The sequence below is a fragment of the Lycorma delicatula genome, chromosome 9, assembly GCF_047948215.1.
Source record: "Lycorma delicatula isolate Av1 chromosome 9, ASM4794821v1, whole genome shotgun sequence".
NCBI lineage: Eukaryota > Metazoa > Arthropoda > Insecta > Hemiptera > Fulgoridae > Lycorma > Lycorma delicatula.
The window spans coordinates 28737489-28762385 of NC_134463.1; the positions used below are offsets into that span (position 1 = coordinate 28737489).

General features: G+C 30.8%; 1 pseudogene; it reads right to left on the reverse strand.

Annotated features, from left to right (window-relative positions):
* Nucleotides 1-21255, reverse strand: part of LOC142329867 (putative aminopeptidase NPEPL1) — a 292983-nt pseudogene extending 271728 nt beyond the window's left edge.
* Between the last annotated feature and the right edge of the window lie 3642 nt (nt 21256-24897).

Genomic DNA, 24897 nt, shown 5'->3' on the forward strand with positions numbered 1-24897 from the left:
TGTTGAACGAGATGCAGATAAACCAATTTCTTTTTAATTATCTTTTAATTAGTATTATTTAAAAGTGAATGGATAGAATAATATTTATTTACACAAAAGAAAATCCTTCAGGCATCTTAAATAAATTGGTGGAAAGATTTTTCAAATTTTGTAAAAAAAATCTAAAATGACAGTGGAAGCATAATATTTCTCGTAAGCTGAAGCGTGTAGTTGTAAGAAAACAGTTTTGTTGTATAGTTTGAAAGTAGAATTTTAACTGATAAAAAGTAGAATTAACTGATAAATCTGTATTAAAAAAAAATGTATTTTATTAAGCCCCTATTTATAGAAGCAAAATTCACACTCCAATTTTTATCAAAATTGAGTGATTATTTATTATGGTTGGCAGTACTAAACTATACATATGTTATGATTAAAAAAATTAAGTTGCAGAAGTATACGTTCATAATTTGGTTATGAACAAAGTATTGGATAGTAGTTGGCTAGTTCTGCATTAGAGAATTGTATTTTCATCACTTAAATGAAGAGGTATTGCGGCAAATAGATGAAGAAAGAAGCATTTGGAAAAATATAGTTAAAAGAAGAGACAGACTTATAGGCCACATACTAAGGCATCCTGGAATAGTCGCTTTAATATTGGAAGGACAGGTAGAGGGAAAAAATTGTGTAGGCAGGCCACATTTGGAATTTGTAAAACAAATTGTTAGGGATGTGGGATGTAGAAGGTATACTGAAATGAAACGACTGGCACTAGATAGGGAATCTTGGAGAGCCGCATCAAACCAGTCAAATGACTGAAGACAAAAAAAAAAGTTTCACAAACATGACAATAATATAATAAATAAGAGTTACATAAACTTGTGCTTATTGACATTTTTATATCTAAACAAGCTTGCATTATTAATTTTTTTGAATTCTGCTTAATCTGATTAATATAGACGTTCTTTTTATCACAACTTATTTTAGTGATATTTAAATGTAATATTAATTAAAAGTATAACATGCTTATTTATACAAAAACTTGTTTGAGCCACATGCAGCTTACTCAGCTTCCTGAAGTGAGCCTTAGAGGGATCACATGATTAATTTTAATATTATTTACAAAGTATTCTTTATAAATTTTCTTGTAAAAGAAAGTTATGTTTATAACTCTAAGGAAACTACCTATTTCTGTCTCCTAGTACTGTTATTATTATTATATTACTTACATCATACTAAGCTACAAAAACAATTATTTATAGAAAACAATAACATTACATCATTCTGTTCATCATTTCTGTTATTTAATTCAGAACATTTTTACACAAAATCATGATCAACAAAGTTTTTATTGAAGGTTTTATGAGGTAACAAAATCAGTCAACAGTTGAAGTAATCGAGACACAAAAGAAGGCATCACACAAAGAACATTTTGTCATCACCCTTTTGATAGTTTTTTCTGAGATTTCTCTGTCTTCTTTTAGCTTTACTTGTTCTGCTGCCTTTTTAAGGTTCTGAAAGAAAATTGTAATATTTTTAGCAAAGGCTAAGCAGTTATTACAATTCCTTTCAGTTTCAGACTCAATTTTATTTAGTGGTGTGTTCCAACTTTTTTCATCTTATTTTCCCACTCTTTTACTACTTTCTGTAGGTCATAGATAAAGAGAATCGATGCTAAACCATTCCCTCGTCTTATTTCTGTTTTAATTTCTAATTCTTCCCTTATGAAGACACTTCTGTTATGGATTTTAGTTCTGACCTTGTAATTGTAAGAGTCTGTTCAGTAATGTTAATTATGTTGGGATCCACACCAAATTCTTCTAGGAACTTTGAATAAGGAAGTTCTGTAGATTGAGTTGTATACCTTTTTGAATCTACAAAGACAATTACTTAGTTTTCATACCTTGTAATTTTTCCCTTATTGTTTAAAGGTTCAAGATTTGCTCTACACATGATCTTACTTTTCTGAATCCTTCTTCATATTCTCCCAGTTGTTAAGTCTATATTAATTCAGTTCTATTTCAAAGGATTTATTTGTCACAGGTAAGAAGGAAATTCATTTGTTGTTGTTTACTTACGTTTCATCTTCTTATTTGTGTAGTTTACGTATTAATGCATTTTTCCAGTCTTGTGAGATTTTGTTCAGTTTTCTATATCTCTTCTAACAAGTTCTTCAGTTTTCTCTTGTTTTTTTTTTCATGATTCTTCCTGTAATTCTGCTGCAGTCAAGTTATCACCTGCTACCTTGTAATTTAATTTCTGGGTGATTTTGTCTGCTTTCACTTTTTATTGTGAACGTTCACCTTCAGTTATCGTTAGTGCAATTTTAAAAATACGGTAGTGTAGAGGGTTTTATATTTGTATAGCATTATAACGTTATAAAAAATGTATGTTCAAAAATGTTCATTTAAAGGTTTTTTAATTTCTGTATAAAAAACCCATGATCCTCTAACTTAGTTGCCCAAATAGGGATTAAGCACATGTTAGGTCTCGTATAGCTGTCTAACCAGAATCTGTACCCTTCAGGGCTCAGATAAGTCCAGATGATTCTTAGCCTACCCCATGGCTGCAGATGTTGCTTCGCTAGCCATTCCCAATTTTCCTGGACTGGCACCCTGGACACCGCAAAGTTTGCTTAGGTTGCCATCCACCCAGAGGGCTCCACCTCCTAGACCCCCTCACATTGTATGTTATCCTCATGGTTGTGAGAATAATACTGATAAATAATAATTATATTATTCTTGCTTTACAGAAACCTGAAAAAGAAACTAAATTACAAAATAGAGAATAATAAAAACTGGTAACTAAAGTACACATACCTTTGACGACAAAAAATTCATAACTTATTTCTTTGCAATGGCAACAGAAATATAGTAGTGAAGTAAAAGGATTAAACTATATTTTCCTTAATGAATATCTTTAATCTACAACTTCACCCACCCTGGGAGCTACAGACTCGGTTGAAGGATTAAAACCTTCTCTGGGATAACACGAGTTTATCCTGCAAATTCGAAAATAATCGGTCATTTGGTTCTTGCATGATGCGTTAACAAACAAACTATTTATATATATATATATATATATATATATATATATATAAATATGTACATTTCCAAATAATCATGATCTGGAGAGTGTACCTGATTCATGCAAAAGTTAGCTTTTAACCTTCTAAAAAATACCCTGTTTGGATTTTGAAAATCGAACAATTGTTTGCAGAGATGTTACAAGAGCACCACATTGCACCTCCCAAAACAGCGCCCTAGGGGCACCCTGATTGTTACCCGTTAATGTTAATGATCGGTCTAGTTTCCCACGAGGTGCACGTATAACTCACCACTATAGCCTCATACGCAGTCTCCACAGGAAGCCTATTATTGTTAAACAGAACTTTTTTTAATTATTTAATATTATTTGTATTTGTAATGTTATTCAGTTCACTAATACGAATCATCAGTTCAAACCCAGCTCAAACAGTGATACAGAGTCACAGTTCATTAATTCAATTCATTAAAGTTTGTGCTTCAACTGGCAAATCTCCAATACTACATACATATACTCATATGCATATTTTTTCTACAACAGAAAGATATCAAAAAACCTCAATATGCTGAGAAACACGGGTAAAAATTTGGTTGTGATTGATAGAGTAGTTTTTCTGTTTATCCTGAACAAACAAAAACGCTCTTCCTCTTTGTATAATAGTATTGATATAGATAGGAAGTGTTATCAACAAGTACTGCTTTGTTGAGGTGAATTAATTTGAAGTTCTTCCAAAAAATCTTTTAATTTGAAAGTTGTTTAAAAAAATTACAGATAGCTAGCATGAGTATATAAATGTAAATGTAAATATATAAATAAGAAATACGAGTGGAAATCTCATACACAACCCAACAGCTGTTTTTAATGCGAATAGATTTTTTTAACAACTTTATGTATTCATTCAGAACAAATATATTTTGCTGCTTTGTAAAATTAGATGCTAACATTTTTATAATTAAACTATTAAAATCCCCCAATATCTTCATCGTTTGCATACCATCTAATTCATAAACTACATACAATGGTGACTTCACTTGTCATAAAGTACTTGTGTAGCTATTTATAATTATTATTGCTTTACATCTATTCTCAAACTTGAATATTTTCTGGATCTATGGAAAATAGCTGAAACCAACCAAACTAGGTAAACCACCTAATGATATAACATCATATTATCGGCCAATTAGCATGCGAGTTGTGTGGTGGTAACAGGCCCACTAGACACAAACAACATAGTGCTTGCTAGTGTCGTGAAGTAGACTATCATCGTGAAGGCGATCATCTGTCTGTCATCTGGTGGGTGGTTGTTTTTTTTTCATGTTGCTGGATTTTGGAATTGAAATCTTACCTCGAGTTTGTGGTAATTTAATAATCTTTTGATGTACTTCTATAATTTTTCAATTGTCTTTGGCGTTAAGGCTAATTTTCCATTTTTATCCTCAAGCAAAGGGCTGGGTAATTTGTATTTTGAATCGTTGGATAAAGATTTCTCAACGAAACAGTATAATTAAAAAATAAATCTTTGTGACTAACAATATTACATATACTTTGTTCTTAAATAATTCTTAATTATAAGTAGATCTATATTGTTTTTGAATCTAATGGAAGTTTTTATTATTAATAATTGTGATAATAAGTTATCCGCTGTGATAACCACTTTGAAAATTAAGTTTTTTTATAAATATTTTTGGTACATGATAATCAACAATATTGTTAATACATAACTGCAATTCCTTAAAAAAATTTGTTTATCTGTGGTTAATATCAAATCCCTTTCAGGCATGGCATTTCTTTTATGCTACAAAATTCAGTTTCCATGTTCCATGTACAAACTTCAAGGTTATGTGGCAATATAAAAAAATAAGTATTATTTACAATCAAACTCTCATTTAGTAAATCTTGAATATTACAAAATTAATATTTTTATATCTGGTAAGATTTTATGAGGTATAAAATTAGAATTCAAAATCTTAGATGACGTTATCTCTAAGGTAAATGATATTTATCCTGATAAAAAAATTTCAGCATAAGCAATATTAACATTAATGCGAGTAAGATTAGAAAAAACAAAATCATGAGAATTACCTCAAGAGTTTTATCAGTTATTTGATTGTAAAAGATTACTATTTTTAAAGAATCTGTAAGGTGAGTAGCAGTATTTTTTGATAACACGTAGCAAACCCCGGCATCTTAACGTCACCTAATAATAATAGTAATAATGTAACTGTGGCTGCACTATTTATGTAAGTGTTAAGTGATTTAAAGGTGCGATTTATTTTTATTTCATAAATTATATAAACAGTCATAAACATATTTACTTTCAAGCATTCATATTTTGCTTTTTTGTTACAGCAAGTAGATTTACTGCAGCTGGAAGAGGAACTGCTTGATGTTAGTAACTGTGATATTGACAAAGATCCTTTAGCAGTTGAAGAGACTGACTTAGTTAAATCAGAAAATTTAAAAGTTGAAAATAAAGCGGTAAGAGTGTGAGATTTTACATACAGTGGAACACCAATTATCCAGATAGACCTGGCAAAGCCAAATCTGGATAATTGAAAAGAGTAATTTAAAAAAGTTTTATCATATAAACTGCACTTATAATTTTATATTTAATGGGTAAGACATAAGCAAAAAAAAAAAAATTAAATGGAAAAGTAAACATATTTAAGAAGAAATTTGGAAAATGAAAATACAGTGTTCAAGAAAAAAGATGTATAGTAATATGGTACAAAAAATAGTATAAAAATTTACTTTTATAATTAGTTCTACAAAGGCCAGTTATATATTTTTGCTAAATTAATTGCAAAAAAGGCAGTTAAAAAATCCAGTATAAATATTGATAAAAATAAGTGGTATTAAAGCAAGGATTTGCTTGAATAGTAATTAAATTTTTCAAATAATGTACTAGTTTTAAGTTCCTTTGTCTGGATTTTAAGCAGTCCAGTTATCATCTGAAAAATTGGTGTCCCAATGTATTATCTTTTCATTACTATTATTATCTAGTATGTAAATTTTGGATTACATCCGATCCATTTCTTAACTCATATGTATTATTATTATTATTATTATTTCTGATTATTACCTTTTAGGAGAGCATGTGAACTTAACCATCATGGCTCTACTTCCTTCTCTTTATAAAACCTCTTCATCTGTTCACTATGTTTCTTCTTCCTCTCCTCAGTCTATCTTCCTATTGCTTATCGTTTTTGCTCTTGTTCAATCTTCCTATTTCTAATTTCATCCCTAAATTTTCTTCTGTGCTTGATTTCTTCTTCTGAGATTTGGAGTCGTTCCAGGTTGTCTTGTGTTTCTTTCATCCAAATGGACTTTAATTTACTTGGCTTGATGATGTTGAAAATTTTCTTAGCGAGTTTATCATATTCAGTCATCCTGCTTAAGTGTCATATGTGTTTTTTTTAAATGAATTGCAGAAAAGTCAGTTGAAAAACCCAGTAAAATAAAGATCAATAAAAAATGTCTTATTGAAGCAAAGATTTATTTCAATAGTGTTTAAATTTTTCAAATAATGTATTACTTTTTTTTTAAGTTGCCTAGTCTGGATTCAATTAATCACCAACATTCTTACCACTGTGCCAAATAACCTCAAATTACAAAAAAATAATCACCAAACATAATAACAGAACCCTAAAAACCTAATATGAAAATTTGACTTTCATGGGATGCTGCATTGTCAGTCTGTACAAAATCCTGTAACAGAGCTAATCAAAACTAAGGAAGGCAAACTTAAGGGTAAATTTATAATTATAGTCATAACATTAATACTAAGATTATTTAACATGTTTTTGTATTATTTAAGTTGTTACAAAATAGTGTTAACAACATAACAGATATAACAGTATTTTTTTACTCCAATTTATACCATATTGTAACAAGACCGGTATAGTGAGGCTGAGTAAAGGATTCCTACCGATTATAAAAGTAATGTTAAGTACAATTGCAGGAATCCAGAAAGGGACAAAAAGGAGAAACTTTTTGTAAAGTATGGTCGTTTAACAATTATCCTTTGTTATACTGCCTGTTAACATGCAGTGAACACCTGTTTTATGGTGAGAAGAGGCCAGGTTTGGAATTCATGGGAACAGAAGCCTTGAACAACTGTTTTCACACTATGAGTTGGGTCCAGTCTGGTAGGTAAAGAGGCTAGAAGTATAAATAGCTCAGTAAAACCGGCTAAAAGAGAGTTCTATTAGAATCAGTCTGCAAGGTGTTACGACGTCAGTCCCACAAGGGCAGTTCAGCAAGGAGAGGCTGCGAGTTGTGTGAGTTCGGTGGAGTTCTGCAAACCAGTCCAGCGAATGAGAGTCACAGGTGTGTCTGCGAGATGGGAGTGCAAGACGTCAGTCCAGCAAGGAGAGTCTTGAATCCAGTTCGATAAGACTAAGATGATGCCACGAGTAATTCCAGTAAACAAGAAATACTATCGGTGAGTTATAGTAAAACTATAAGTGTATAAGTGGAAGAAATAATGCGATAAACTTTAGGTAGATAGCAAGGGTATTTGCAAGTGAAATTTATAAGATCGTTTGTTAATATAAGACAAAGTGTTTAAAAAGGGTTAAAACTAGCAGTTTCTTTTGTTAATGAGTTGATTCTAGTTTTGTATTTTCTACCTGGAATAAATTCTGAACGATTTTTTGAACTCTGTCCTATGTATATAATCTGTATTTACTATTGTCACTTATGACTATTTGATGTGTAATATTTTGATTGTTATTCTTTGTTGATTACATTATTTATTTGGATTTGTTAGTGACACGTACTATTATCATTTACTACTATTATCCTGATTATTATTGTGGTTGTAATTACTATATTAATAATTGTGTTCATTAATTGTTTTATTATTGTCACTTATTATTATTAATTTGGCTGATTATAATTATGAACATTTTAAACCAGTAAGTTGTAATTATATAAACATTCTAAATTGTCAACCTCTCAATATTCTGATCGAGCCACAAAACATGTGACAATATACTAAGCATAAAAGTGTACAACACAATATAAATATTATTTACTTCATCATCATATTCTTGTTTCTTCGTCACATTACTAAATCTAGAATGTTGAATTTTAATAATGAGTATGGGCAGTCATTTGTTATAGTATTATTATGTTTAATTATTTTTATTCCTTTTCTAAGATAATAAATTTAAATTTTAATTGATCTCAGTCTTTAACAATATATTTTTTTGTTTATAAGAATTGATGCATTTTAGTAATTTGCTCTCTGAATTGAAGAGGATTGTACTTGCCACCACTTTTCTTTTGTAAAATAGAGCATTGAACATAGTGATATTTAAAAGTTGGCAGAACTGCTTTTATATCAACCATTATTGTCTTTTCTTTCGAGTGGGTGTGTGCTCAGCATTTGATCCATCCTATCAGCTCTGTCCATAAATATATAATCATTGACAACGTTTGGAAGCATTGCCTTCTTTCTTTCCTTACTATTCTATGCATTCTAATTTGTGTTTAGTTGTCTAACACAAGACATCTCATTTATCTTGCCGCTTCACTATCATTTATGACACACTGATTCAATTTCATTACTTAATTTTAAAGTAGATTTATATTGTTTTTGAAGCTTATGGAACTTTGTAATTGCGATAAAAGCATTTATGTTTTGCTTTTTGTTACAGCAAGTAGATTTACTACAACTGAAAGAGGAAATGCTTGATATTAGTAATGGTGACATCGTAAAAGATTCTTTAACAATTGAAGAGACCAATTTAGTTGGAAATGAAGTGGTAAGGGTATTCGATTTTTCATACAGTGAAACACCAATTATCCAGATGAATCTCTTTGCTAGGCCAAATCGGGATAATCGAAAAGGATAATTTAAAAAAGGTTTATCATATATACTGTACATATCATTCTAATGTTAAATGGGTAAAACATTAAGTAAAAAAATTAAAGATAAAAAGTAAATGTATTTCAGTAAAATTAAGCAGAAATTTGGAACGTATGTACAATAAAAGAAAAAGGAGATATAGTAATATGGTACAAAAAGTACATTATGTAGAAATTTGCTTGTATAATTAGTTTTACAGAGGTCGGTGTAAAAAGCTACCACATTTATTATTCAATAGCTATCAGTTCCATCATATTTCTGATTGCAGTCATGTATGCCATTCTCGGAGGGAACCTTTTTAAAATTATTTTCAAAGGGGTGGAACTCGCCCTCTCCACTATACCTATTCCAATTCAAAAATCTTAAATGGCTATAGTAGCATTTAATTACATTAATCGACAAACTGAAAAATATAATGAATTTTGGTGAAAAGAAATCCAACCCTCCCCTTCGCTCAGTAGATGTGAAAACCATTTAGGTTGTACTTTATAAAAATCCAGTCCAACAAACTAATTATAAAGTTATTGACATTACTTCTTAAACCATTTGAAATTATGATTATGATTATAATCTGTAGATTAAAACTTTGAAAATTATTTTTCAAATTACAAACACAAAATTTTGCTCTTAAGTATTCTCAAAATTGTTAGGAGTTGAAAACTTATTTTTTTAAAATGAGACAATGTAGGTTGTGATACCTCATTGGAAGCCCCTTTGCATGACAAGTAATTTTGTACAAATAAAATAAAAATTGGTTCACTGGTATTTATGTTATGATTAAAAATGTGGTTTTTTTTATGTTATGTTGAGATACAGTGTTACTGACCCAAAGCATTAGGTCTGAAGTCATCCATTCTTGTTAAAAATATGGGTTTTAGGTTTCTCCATTATTGATAAAACGTACCAGTAATCACAGCATTAAAACAAAAGTTAAACATACAAAAAAACAATAATAAGGTACCTTATCTTTGCTAGTAACATGCTAAACAATCTATTACCAGATAAACTTAATAAATAATTAAAAACTAATTCATAAATGAATAATTGTTAATCAAAAAATAATGTTTTAATTATTCTTTACTTAATTATATATATGTATATATTGCCTACAGCAATTTTTTGTTTTAAATTGTACAAATCTCAAACTTTTCTTTGTTACAACTTGTAATATAATCCCAAACAAAAAAGTCCAAAAGACTGATATGTGGGAGATCTAGTTGGCTATGCAGTTGGACCTCTCATCTGATCCAACATCCAGGGAAGCCTTGTTCAGAAACATGGTAACATCTCAATAAAAGTGTGGTGAAACACTATCTTGTTGGAAACTGTATCCTGCAGGAATCTGAGGAACAACAAAGTTTTCAAGGTACGTTTGCCTTCAAACAGTGGGCTCCATGAAAAAACTGACTGATGGTGCCAATTTTATTCCGTCATAATCGGACATTGATTTTTGATTTGTCTCTTTCATTTGCAATTGTAATTATTAATTATTTTTGATTTTACAGGTTACTATCGATAAAGGAAGCATCAAGGGAAGTATCAAAATATCCAATGAATGTAAGTGTGCATATGGTGATGTAACAACAGAAGAAAATTTAGTGGAGAATATAAGTAGTGAAAACGTGTTATTTTTCCAGAATGGGAAGAAATTGGTTTGTGAATATTGCAATGAAAGATTCCGATGTAAATGTTATTTAAAGAGACCCATTAACTTTCATTGTAAAAAAAAAATAATAGTAATTTTTGTCAAAAGTCTCTTATTCATGATAACGATTTAAAACCCCACCTTATGCATAATGAAGAGGAAAATTATATTTGCAACTTTTGTCAGAAGACTTTTAATCAAAGTGCTAATTTAAAATTACATTTAAATATTCATACAAAAGAGAAAAATTATGTTTGCAACTTCTGCCAAAAGGTTTTTTATCAACCTTCTAATTTAAAGAAACATCTTAATATTCATACAAAAGAGAAAGATTATGTTTGTAAGTTCTGCCAAAATGTTTTCAGTCATTCTTCTACTTTAAAGACGCATCTTAATATTCATAGAAAAGAGAAAAATTATGATTGTAACTTCTGCCAAAAGGTTTTCAGTCATTATTCTAGTTTAAAGAAGCATCTTAATATTCATACAAAAGAAAAAAATTATGTCTGTAAATTCTGCCAAAAGGCTTTTAATTATCTTTCTAATTTTTAAGAAGCATATTAATTTACACACCAAAGAAAAAATTTGTTTGTAACATTAGTCAAAAATCTTTAATGAGAGTTATACTTTAAAAAATTACTTCTTTTTGTTGTAATGATTATGTTTGTAAGGCGGAGGTTATGTGCGTTCTCAATATTGTACAAAATAAGTTATACTTAAGTTTACGTGAAGATATTGGTGCAACTTTTAAAATTACTTTTGCTGATAGTTGTATAGTGTCAAAATTCCAGCTTGGAGCTATTAAATGCTCTTGTCATCAATCATGTTCCTGTACTGTACTTTGTTGGCATTCTGCAAATACACTGGACTAATAATGACAAAATATTTTTCAAGTAAATATTAGTAACGTTTGTTTTCTGTTCTAGTTTTCTTATCTGTATTACTTTTAGTTTTCCTTTAAGTTTTGATCATACATATATTCTTTATTAAATTGAAATATATGTACCTTAATGTTTTTATGCAAACCAAGTTATGAAATATAGTTTTCTTTTTACTTGACAAAATAATGTAGGCTAGTTTTTGTGAAAAAGTTCAGCAATTCTATGTGTGTGCTAATTGTTTTAAAATTTTTAAAAATTGCTTTAGTTAGCTTTTATTTCTTATCTGTTACTTTTAGTTACCATGATGTTGATCAGCAAAAAACTTATTATATTTTTGTTATTTTTTGTTTGTACTTTACAGTGTAAATTACTGAAACAATTTATCACAAAAATTAGCCAAATTTTAAATGTATATTGAAAAATCATTAAAAAATGATTTTAATAATAGAAAAAAAAGTGTGAGTTGGGCAGCTACGGGTACGGTAAAGACTGCAAAAAAAATAATTTATGTACTTTGCAGAGTAAAGTACCACAGCTGCTCATCGGAACCGGCTCACCTAAGCATACTGGCACAGATGGGCTGTCCACCCTTCCCTACGCTAAAGTCCACGGCATCTCCCTTCAGCGCCCTTACCGCGTAACACCTTCATAGCATACGTGTCAAAGGCCCTTCAGTTCTCTTTTGAGGACAGCTTGAAGGACACAAGGTTTTCAGGTCTTGATCTGTCGATGTCTGCCAAAGGTGCCATTGTGCACACATAAATATGGTGTGCTCCGCTGTGTCCTCTGTTGCAAAACATGCAGCACGGAGTGTCCCGTCTGCCAAATCAATTGAGGTAATGTTGAAACATTCCTTGGCCGTAGAGCAATTGTGACGTATAAAAATCTATATTGCCACGTTTCCTTTTTGTCCATATGTCTAAGTCTGTGATACATCTCCTTGTCCAGGCTGCTTCATTTCCAGTCATCTATCTTTCATGCCATGTCTCCATTACAGTAGCCTTGTCCTCACGCTTCCCCATACCATCATAGCAAAGCTCTTGCACTCTAATTTGAAGGTCAATTGGCAAAGCTGATGCCAACACGCTCACCGCACTGTATGACGTAGTTGTATAACACGCTGTAACACCCAACAACGTTCACCTGTGGACTGTGTAAACGTGCCCAGTTCCTTTTAATCATTGACATGATTAATCGGCGTTTGGAAGCCCTTGGAGCCGACTGAGTAGTGATCAACACATTAAAGTAAATGGAGATTCTTGCACACTCTGTTGGTTGTACACATGAAGTACAAAGGTCAGCTATTACTGCATGGCATGCTGGTGTAAAGCAACGTTAAACAACAACAGTCACTCATAAAGAACATGGCGTCCAATGTAGGAAATGGGTATGTAGAACAGCGCGTTATAATGAAATTTCTCGTCAATGAAGGTGTAAAACCTGGTGAATTTATTCAAGACTCCTAGGACAATATGGTGATGAGACTTAATCGCAGTAAAACATTTGAGAGATGCAAATGTTTTAAAGAAGGCCATATATCAGTGGGTGATGATCCCGGTGGAGGTGGTTCAGAGACTACTGTAGTTATTCCCATGAATATTCAACAAGTGGAAGAATTGATCCTTGATAATCAATGGATAACTTGTCAGTAAATTGCAAAAGCAATAAATGTGTCCATGGGAACTGTAAAAAAAATCATTCATGACCATCTGAAGTTTAGTAAAGTTGGTGCATGTTGGGTACAAAGAAAGCTTTCTGCTTTCAACTGGCAAAAGATGGCCTGCTTTTGTTGGCCTGCAGAGTTAAAACAACTTTCAACTGGCAAAAGATGGCCTGCTTTTGCTGGCCTGCAGAGTTAAAACAACATTTTGACAAAGAAGCTTTTTCTCGATCAAACTGTTACTGCGATGAAATGTGCATTCATCATTTCAACCTGGAAGCATTCAGACTCATCTCCCAAAAAATTTTGAACAAATGCTTCTGCAGGCAAAGTTACGGCCTCAATTTTTTGGAATAAAAAATGACATCATTCACGTCGATTTTCTACCCATGGAGTCAATATTAATGGTGAGTACTACTGTAAAGTTCTTCAATATATGCACAATGCTCTCAAGAAAAATAAGCCTGGTAAGATCACTTAAGGCATTCTGTTTACTATCATAAGTGAGTTCTACATTTATTAAAATATAAAGAATTTGAAGTCCTAAATTGGCCTTAATGCCCCTCATATGATAACTATAGTGTAATCACAGGTCACGGGCTCCATTGATCATCCATGACTTCAAAGACTAGCGAGGTCCAGTGTATGTCCTCAACTGTCTTACTTCCTTACAATTGTCAAGTAAATTCAATATCAGACAATTCACATGCTTATCCAGTTCCCCATTGTCAAGTAAATTCAGTGCCAGACAATTCACATGCTTGTTCATGCATGTGCTTGCTCAAGCTGGATATGCCAGCTTTGATGTTTAATCCCTATTGGTTCTCTCTATTACCTCATAAACACATGGCACCCCAAGATATCCATACACCCCCATCGATTCTAATGAACCATGGAGCCCCTGATACCATCCAGAGAACCTTGTTTTAGAACAGTTAGATGATTTCAACATTACTATTACAAGTAGTCCCCCGTATTTATGCATCATATCTCTGTACTGGTTTCAAGAAAACCTGCTATGGCAACAATTTATTCATCAAGGACAAATAGAGTGTCTACCAAGGAGCCTGTACATTCATCTAAGTTTAGCATTCAGTTGTCTCCTCCTCTCTGATATGATCCTTCCAAGTCTATTGATGATCTAGATATGACCCTAGGTACCATAGTGTATCCGCATCAGGGATGAGAGTATTGAACAGTTGAATTAGAGGATAATTATTCCTCCTCATGGTACATGATACATGACTCGAATTGGTAGGATTGACTTTCACCCCCCATCTATGCAGCCATTCAATGATAAAGTCTAGTGCAGCTTGTTGTAATTTGCCGAGGCAAAGTTGGGCCACCATCTATCTACTGCTACAATTACTGTGTCATCTGCGAAGGACACAACTATGACGTCTTCTGTGCTGGGAAGGTCTGCAGTGTATATCAAATATAGAATTGGACCTAAAGGAGAACCTTAGACAGACATAGAATGTCTCTGCAGGCAAGCAATTCCTGGCTGTACATGACTTGAGAAAACCACCCATCTGGTAACTACATACACAAGATAGACCAGTTCAGGTAGGCTTGACTACAGTTTGGAAAAATCAATTAATAATCAATAAAAAATCATTGTTTTATTGAAATATATATATAATTTTTTATTGAATATATTAATTGAATTTTATAAGAAAATTATATTGTCACTAGGAATCAATTAAGCGTGCTATATTGGGATTAATGGCCCAAGATTGAAAAAAAATCAGCTACCTTTTTTTTTTTTGTCTTCAGTCATTTGACTGGTTTGATGCAGCTCTCCAAGATTCCCTATCTAGTGCTAGTCGTTTCATTTCAGTATACCTTCTACATCCTACATCCCTAAAAATTTGTTTTACATATTCCAAACGTGGCCTGCCTACACAAATTTTCCCTTCTACCTGTCCCTCCAATATTAAAGCTACTATTACAGGATGCCTTAGTATGTGGCCTATAAGTCTGTCTCTTCTTTTAACTTTATTTTTCCAAATGCTTCTTTCTTCATCTATTTGCCGCAATACCTCTTCATTTGTCATTTTATCCACCCATCTGATTTTTAACATTCTCCTATAGCACCACATTTCAAAAGCTTCTAATCTTTTCTTCTCAGATACTCCGATCGTCCAAGTTTCACTTCCATATAAAGCGACACTCCAAACATACACTTTCAAAAATCTTTTCCTGACATTTAAATTAATTTTTGATGTAAACAAATTATATTTCTTACTGAAGGCTCGTTTAGCTTGTGCTATTCGGCATTTTATATCGCTCCTGCTTCGTCCATCTTTAGTAATTCTACTTCCCAAATAACAAAATTCCTCTACCTCCATAATCTTTTCTCCTCCTATTTTCACATTCAGTGGTCCATCTTTGTTATTTCTACTACATTTCATTACTTTTGTTTTGTTCTTGTTTATTTTCATGCGATAGTTCTTGCGTAGGACTTCATCTATGCCGTTCATTGTTTCTTCTAAATCCTTTTTAGACTCGGCTAGAATTACTATATCATCAGCAAATCGTAGCATCTTTATCTTTTCACCTTGTACTGTTACTCCGAATCTAAATTGTTCTTTAACATCATTAACTGCTAGATCCATGTAAAGATTAAAAAGTAACGGAGACAGGGAACACCCTTGTCGGACTCCCTTTCTTATTATGGCTTCTTTCTTATGTTCTTCAATTGTTACTGTTGCTGTTTGGTTACTGTACATGTTAGCAATTGTTCTTCTATCTCTGTATTTGAACCCTAATTTTTTTAAAATGCTGAACATTTTATTCCAGTCTACGTTATCGAATGCCTTTTCTAGGTCTATAAACGCCAAGTATGTCGGTTTGTTTTTCTTTAATCTTCCTTCTACTATTAATCTGACGCCTAAAATTGCTTCCCTTGTCCCTATACTTTTCCTGAAACCAAATTGGTCTTCTCCTAACACTTCCTCCACTCTCCTCTCAATTCTTCTGTATAGAATTCTAGCTAAGATTTTTGATGCATGACTAGTTATACTAATTGTTCTGTATTCTTCACATTTATCTGCCCCTGCTTTCTTTGGTATCATTACTATAACACTTTTTTTGAAGTCTGACGGAAATTCCCCTTTTTCATAAATATTACACACCAGTTTGTATAATCTATCAATCGCTTCCTCACCTGCACTGCGCAGTAATTCTACAGGTATTCCGTCTATTCCAGGAGCCTTTCTGCCATTTAAATCTTTTAATGCTCTCTTAAATTCAGATCTCATTATTGTTTCTCCCATTTCATCCTCCTCAACTTCCTCTTCTTCCTCTATAACACCATTTTCTAATTCATTTCCTCCGTATAACTCTTCAATATATTCCACCCATCTATCGACTTTACCTTTCGTATCATATATTGGTTTACCATCTTTGTTTAACACATTATTAGATTTTAATTTATGTAACCCAAAATTTTCCTTAACTTTCCTGTATGCTCCGTCTATTTTACCAATGTTCATTTCTCTTTCCACTTCTGAACACTTTTCTTTAATCCACTCTTCTTTCGCCAGTTTGCACTTCCTGTTTATAGCATTTCTTAATTGCCGATAGTTCCTTTTACTTTCTTCATCACTATCATTCTTATATTTTCTACGTTCATCCATCAGCTGCAATATATCGTCTGAAACCCAAGGTTTTCTACCGGTTCTCTTTATTCCGCCTAAGTTTGCTTCTGCTGCCCTTATCTTTTTTTCTCAGACCTCTTGCGATGTCCTCCTCAAAAATCTTCTTTACCTCCTCCTCCTCAAGCTTCTCTAAATTCCACCGATTCATCTGACACCTTTTCTTCAGGTTTTTAAACCCCAATCTACATTTCATTATCACCAAATTATGGTCGCTATCAATGTCTGCTCCAGGGTAAGTTTTGCAATCAACGAGTTGATTTCTAAATCTTTGCTTAACCATGATATAATCTATCTGATACCTTGCAGTATTGCCTGGCTTTTTCCAGGTGTATATTCTTCTATTATGATTTTTAAATTGGGTGTTGGCAATTACTAAATTATACTTCGTGCAAAACTCTATAAGTTGGTCCCCTCTTTCATTCCTTTTGCCCAGCCCGTATTCACCCACTATATTTCCTTTCTTGCCTATTCCAATGCTTGCATTCCAATCTCCAACTATTATTAAATTTTCATCTCCTTTTACGTGTTTAACTGCTTCATCAATCTCTTCGTATACACACTCTACCTCATCATCATCATGGGCGCTTGTAGGCATATAGACGTTAACAATCGTTGTTGGTTTAGGTTTTGATTTTATCCTCCATTATTTGATGCTGAATTAATTACTCTAAAGTCACCTGACCAAAAGTCGCCTTCCTCTTCCATCCGAACCTCACTAATTCCTACTATATCCACATTCACCCTATCCATTTCCCTTTTTAAATTTTCTAGCCTACCAACCTTATTTAAGCTTCTAACATTCCACGCTCCGACTCGTAGAATGTTATTTTTTAGTTTTCTGGTGACCCCTTCCTTAGTAGTCCCCACCCGGAGATCCGAACGGGGGACTATTTTACCTCCGGAATATGTTACCAAGGAAGACGCCTCCATTATTGTATATATGTCTTGTAACTGTAAAATCGTTCACCTTTCTATTTTACAAATAAATAAAATAACTGAATTTAATAATAATGATTCTTAACTACAAATTCGTTTCAGTCTATAGTAATAATTTTTCTTATCAACTGATTATAACTATCCCTTGAAATAAATTGCTCTAAAATTAAAAACAATTAATTTTTAACTGCAGACATTTCACACTAAAAGAGGTTTTTGTAAATTAAAAAACCTAATACAAGAAACACCCAGTCAATAAAAACTATTCATTTAATGGCAGATGTACCACTGTTGTTTTTTTCTCTCACATGGAACAGCTTCAATTGACAATAATTATTCCCAATTATCTTCTGTAAAAATAAAATAATTTTGAACCAGTTTTATAACAATAGGGCAGATAAGTTATGAGGATGAAACTACACAAGTTGAGTGCTGTGTATTGGGGTAAGAAGAAATGAGATAACAAGAAATTAATTTAAAAAATGAAGATCAAGAATAATTAATAATTTTAAAAAATAAACAGAAATTAATTCTTAAGTGGCATCACATGCCACTGAAAATAGCAAACATTAAAAACTATAATGGTAATATTACACTGCAATGCTTTCAGCGTTGTTTAACAAGATTTACCTAATAGTTAAATTAAAACGTCACTTAAATCATTGGCATTTAATCTTTATTTCAGATCCTTGAATTTTCAGAACACTATTTTCAAAGGTCTTGTTAGTTATAAATATATATTGTTGTTAAGACCCATTATGTAACATATTGGTAAATATTGATAACTGATAAAACCATATTTTTTCTATTATTTCTCTAAGCATTTCATTATTTTAAACTGCACATATCAGCATGGTCAAACTAATAGCAATACTTAAAATAACCACCATAACTTGAAACAGAACATTTGTTAAGAAGTATTTGAATACCACTGCATTTGAGAGAAGGGAATTTAAGCCCATAATTTCACTAAAGAAATACAGAAAAGCAAAACACAATTTGAAATTATCTATTAGACTGGCAGTTATTTTTTTTAAAGAGAAATTTAAAACAACAAACAAAAAATACTTAAAAGGAAATCAAATGAATGTAATGTGACTGCTTCAACATTCCTTTTGAGAAAAAAACATTCAACAATCTGTTGTAAAAAAAAAAAATAAATCTACATCCATCTTCTAGGTATCTATTAAACTACTCAAATACACCTCCCTAAATATAATACACTAATGAAAGACGATAGTAACGCACCATTTATAGACCTCATAAATATAAATCTGCCATCAATGTGGTATTGCTGGATTGGGAATCAACCTCTGATGTGTATCAAACAGATTTAAGCCAAAAACGTAATTAAAGAGCCAAAAAGTTAGTTAAAATGGAAATTTGTTTCACCAGCTCTGCATCCAATTGCCACCAATACCTTACTGTCCAGTCACTGTCATACAAACAGAATCAGCTGTTTTGTATCAGCTGTATTTTTCATGTTTTGTAATGTTCTGTACATTTTTTTACTGTAAATACATTTCTACAGTTTAGAAATAAATTGTTTATTCTTTCATTCCACTTATCTTACATCATTTTGTTCAAAATTAAATTCTCTATAAGTTTTTTAATAGTTTTTGCGTTTATTACTCATTTAGCAAAGTTATTGTACATCAAATATAAAAAAACAGGATTTTTTATACAATTAATTGGTTTTCACCCCAGAATTATCAAAAAAAAAAAAAACTACAGATACGGTTCAGAGACCTACTTTACGAGTTTTCAGGTTAAAACCCATAAGAAATCACTAATTTCCCCTTAATTAATGTTCTAAAATTAACAACCTCATTTCACCAGGGTAGCTGAAATCTTAACAAAATATTTCATAACTTGTGAATAAAGCATTTTAGTACATATGTTTACATGCCCTTTTTCCATTATTTTTAAGAATATAACAGGTTATGAAAGTCCCAGGAAAACTTTGTGAAACATTCTGTATTTATCAGCTAATTCATCGTACTTTAAGGTACCGGATATATTAATAAAAAGACACATTGTTTGTTTTAAGTTGGATATTTGTTTGTTTAATTTAGATCATATTTATGTTTATTGTTAATTTATAATTTATGTCAACAATTATATAATATTTACGTTCAACAGTTATAAATCATTTATTATTATATTAACACAGATTAGATTCTGTTATTTTATGTTTACATAGTTCGTTTAAATATATTTAATGTTCACTTGTTGAATAATTTAGGAAAACTAACTAGCATAATAAAGAATAAGCACGCTTGATATCATGTTCAAACACCATCTGTCACATCAAATTTGGAGTTATATAAACTAATCAGGGACACCACTATGTGCAGTGTAAAGAGATTGACATTAACCTGCTAGCTTAAGATAACTCTGCTTGTTACAGCCTTGTTATTGTTTTAAATCTGGCAAGACATTTACAATAAAATGCAGCTAAAAGAATATAAGAATGTTGTGGCATAGAATATAAGTTGTTTACTATGATATGATTGATATCAACATTTCAAATTAAACAGTCAAATTGCACTTGCATTTTAATTTTTTGCCTATGATTTCTTGCTTCTGATCGGAGGAAAATTAAAAAATGAATTAGTTTTGATGAAATTGATTAGTTTAAATGAATTACTTTTGAAATATTAAATTATAACACCATCTTACAATATTTAATATTAAATTATAACACTATCTGTCACATCAAACTTGGAGTTACATAAATTAATCAAAGCATTTTGCAAAATTTTTGCATGGGTCCACTTGTAATGATTAAAATACAAATTCTTTCAATCAGCAGTATAAGTTAATACAACTGTCTAATTATAAGTCTGTTGAAAGAAGACATTTAATAGCATAGGACCAATATACAGAAATAAATTAAGAAATTTATCAATATTTGATGAAATTTTAATATTAAATTATAAATTAAACAACAGATTATGTGAAATTAACATTACTCACAGAGCAATATAGAAAAAAGTGATGATTCACTGTACATGTTAAATGAAGTGAATTTTTCTGCCACGGCAAGAACAAATTTTTCAAAAGGTACCAGTTACGAGCTGCATTCATCAAGTAATCCTGAAGCATCAAATTTTCACATTGTTATAAACGAGAATACAATACAAACATAGTAATTCAACAAAACGAATTATATCAGTAGAAACTCCTAACTTGAAAGAGACGTTAAATGACTCTCTAGATCAGAAAATGAAAATGCACTTAAACAAGAAATTCAGAAAAGATTTCCACTTTATGGTTCAACCTAATAACTAATTTTATGAATGAGTGATGTTGAACAATTAAACAATGGAATTATATTTTTTTGATAATAAGCAAACAATATTTTTGTAACAATCATTTAATAATGTAATTTTTTGTGTAATAAATATTAGTAGAACTCATGATAAATTTAAACTAAAAGTTAAAGATAAAATTTAATTATTTTAAAAATTAAATAATTTAATTCTACTCTTACAATTGGAGAAGATATTGGCAAAATCAATTTTATTTGTCAGAATAGCTGCATCTGTTAATTTTCATGAACAATAAATTCTGTCTATAAAAAATAATACAGAGATCATTGGAAATTAATTATCATAAGACAGATAAAAAAAGGATAAATAAGATAGTAAATTACAGTAGATAAATGAATGCAAATGTATCATGTGCACATACATGATAGTAACATTTATGAATAATATTCAAACAGCAACAAAAATACAATAAATAATGTACTCTTCTCTAAATTTAGAGAATTTTATAAATAAAATTTTTAGGCAGCAATTCCTCTTTATTTTTTCCTTAATAAAAAAATTCAAAATTTAATACTTTTTTCTTTAATTTTATATAATCCATAACTGGATAAATATAAGTGTTGAACGTTCAACAAATGTTGCTAGTTGAGTTCAACAAATGTTGAACTCAACTAGCATATATGGTGACAATTAGAAGAACTGACATCATGAAATAATTTTGGCTGTTATTCTTTCACGCAAAATTTGCTCGAACGATTGAGGTGAAATTTTGCATTAACATATCTTTTATACCTGGAAAGAATATATTACTATTGCTGGTCTGGTGGTTTTTATTTATTTATTTTTGAATTTGTTTTTGAATTTTAATCAATATTAACAAAGAAAAAAAAAAAAAATTTATATTTAAGAATATTTATGTGTATTTATATTTAAGAATTAGTTTTATGCGCAAAATAAGAATGAAATATTAAAAAAAAAACCACTAATTCAAAGAGCGGAACCCAGTATCTTCAGTGTTTTTTTAATTCGGTTAACCTGTAGATTTGTAAGTTTACGTCTAAATTAAAAATCGAACCCTAGACTTCCAGCGTATCCAAACGGTTCTTTATTAAATTTTTTATTATGAACTTATTTACAAATGATTCTTACGTAAATAAAATTGAACTTCGTGAAGAATAAATCGATTGTGTATCTAACATTTTTATGAATATAAATGATCTGAGACAGAAGCATTATGCAACTGATTCTGTGCAGAAAGTAATAGTCAACTGCATGGTCTTAATGTTATGAATAAAACTGATACCCGGATAAGCATATTATGCTGCAAACTTTCTCCAAGCTCTTAGATCTTCAGTCTAAGGGTAACCTTTTTTTTTAATTGGCAGTACCCAGAAAAGCATTAAACATGTCAGCCAGTGTCCAAGCCAAGAATCGAACCCAAAACCCTTAGTATATCATTTAGTTTTTCTATTACGGAGGTGACAAAATAGATTAAAAAAATCTGAGATCCGACAAAATTTAATTCCATGTAATAATGAACTTTCAATATAATTTTTGGATTAAATTGTTTCATTCTTTGAGAGCCAAGTTTTATTTAAGAACAACAAAATATATTTTAAAAGATCTAAATAAAATTAAATTAGGCTTTACATGTGTAATAAATAGATCTGTGGGTGTATACACACGCATACAACACCCATTTGATTTTGATATTGCAGATGGGCTTAACTGTAAAGTACGGAAGTCAGCTAGATATGATAACTTTGAAATTTAGATATAATACTAATCATTACCTCCTTAAGTACCATTCGTAGTTTCTATAATCTCTATCATAAAAGATGTGGCTCTGTTATTTTTCTTTTTGAGCCGATAACTATTCAAGTCATTAGAAAATGCGCTATTATACATTTTCCAGATCCTAACCGGGTATAGAATCTGGAACTTTTAGTCTAGCAAGTAAGCAACTACCTCTCTAATAGCGTGGAGGTCACGTTACATCTAAAAAAAATAATACTTCTATTTTTTTTTAATCCCTGATTTCATATTTAGACAAAGATGGTAATAGTTAATAATAAATTTTGTGTGTGTGGGTAAGGGTCTGTATTTGCATGTACTATATTGAGCTTAATTATTTATATAAACTGATCATTAGGTGTAATTAAATAATAAGTGAAAATCTCATTATAACCCCTTTATGTGTGGTTAACTGTTATAGTAATACGTACAATTTTGATGCAAGGAATTGAGCTATACAATTTAATAAACTTAAAATTAAATCAAATCTGCAAAACTGAACTGTCAATTGTAAATGATCTTGGTGATTCTTTAATCATTTAGCAAATGGATTTTGATCCATAGAGAAAGAGTTAATCTTATAAGATGTGTAATAAATTAGTAATTTATTACGAAAATTAACAAGAGTTATAGCAAAAATTATTATATGAATTAACAGTAAAATTTAAAAACAAAAGAATAGTTCTATCTCTTAATAATATATCTGCCTAACAAGTTAAATAAATACTTTAGGACATATATTTTATTATGTAACCAGTTTCCTAAGTTCTTTTTATAATAAAATATTTTATGTTTGGATTTTAGAAAATGACATTTATGTAACAATGAAGTAAAATAAAATGATACAGATTTTTTTATTATTGTGTAGTGGAAATACTGAAACTGTGTTATGCATTTTATTGTGTTATGCAAGGCCATTCCCAGCTTCTTTTCAACTAATAATTCCATTATAACAAGCCATTTTGTCACGTCATAATATTCAATCATTGCAGTTTTACTAGACAACTACATACTTTGTGAGTATAACTATATTTTGTTAATTGTTTAGTACTTAAAGATTTTAATTTCACTTATAAATTGTGCTGAAATACTTTTAATGAATTTTATATCTTCTAATAAATGTAAAACTTATTTTTTATACTACGAGACATATTCATAAAGTAAAGACTGTCGTCAGCTTATATTTAAATATTAATAGGTCTAAACATAGTGCAAAGTGCATACTGTGATTTGATTTTTGTGTGTAAGAGGATCTTCAGCTGCTGAAATTCATCGGGATTTGTGCCTAATGTATGGATCTACAGTAATGAGTGAAGGAAAGGTTAGGCAATAATATCAAGACTTTAAAAATGGCCGCACAAATGTGTATGACGAAGAGTGGAGTGGCAGGCCTACTATTCAGACCAATGAAATCGTTGTACAAGTGAACCGAAAACTACAAGGTTGGAAGCATCTCTATCTACATGACTGTCACAGAAAAGCTTGTATATCACAAATTGTGTGCAAGGTGGATACCAAAAATGCTCACCGACCAACACAAAGAGCAAACAGTAAAAGAATAGTGCAATATCATTTCACAAGATATTCATCTCAATTACATTTATTATAATGGTTACTATAATCCATGCTAGTAAAAAATGTCATCAGCAATTTCCAACCAAAAGATTCCTATTAGACAAGTATTTATAAATACTGAAATGCTACTATCAAAAAGAGGAACACTTACAGTAATATCAGAACAAGAAAGAAATGACCACAAACAGGTACAACCTTCAGTACTACAAAGTCCAACTAGAAGTACTAGATTATCTAAATGACTAAAAATTCCACATGGAATTTAACAGGAAACATTACATAACAGTAAACAGGAAACATTACATAATGAAGGTCTGTTAATGTCATCCTTCAACCTGTTCACCATCTTAAAGAAAATGATTTTAATAAGCAAGCAAGTTATGTCAATGGTCAATCGAAAATCACATTACCTTTGCAAATAAACTTCACAAATGAAACAATGCTCGATGCTCTTTTAACACCTCAAGTAAACACGAAATAAAACAGTTTTGGAATCATAACCCTGGCATTGAAAATAACTGAATCTGGTAGATGCAGTCTATTCATTCAGGATACAAACTGTTTCAATTT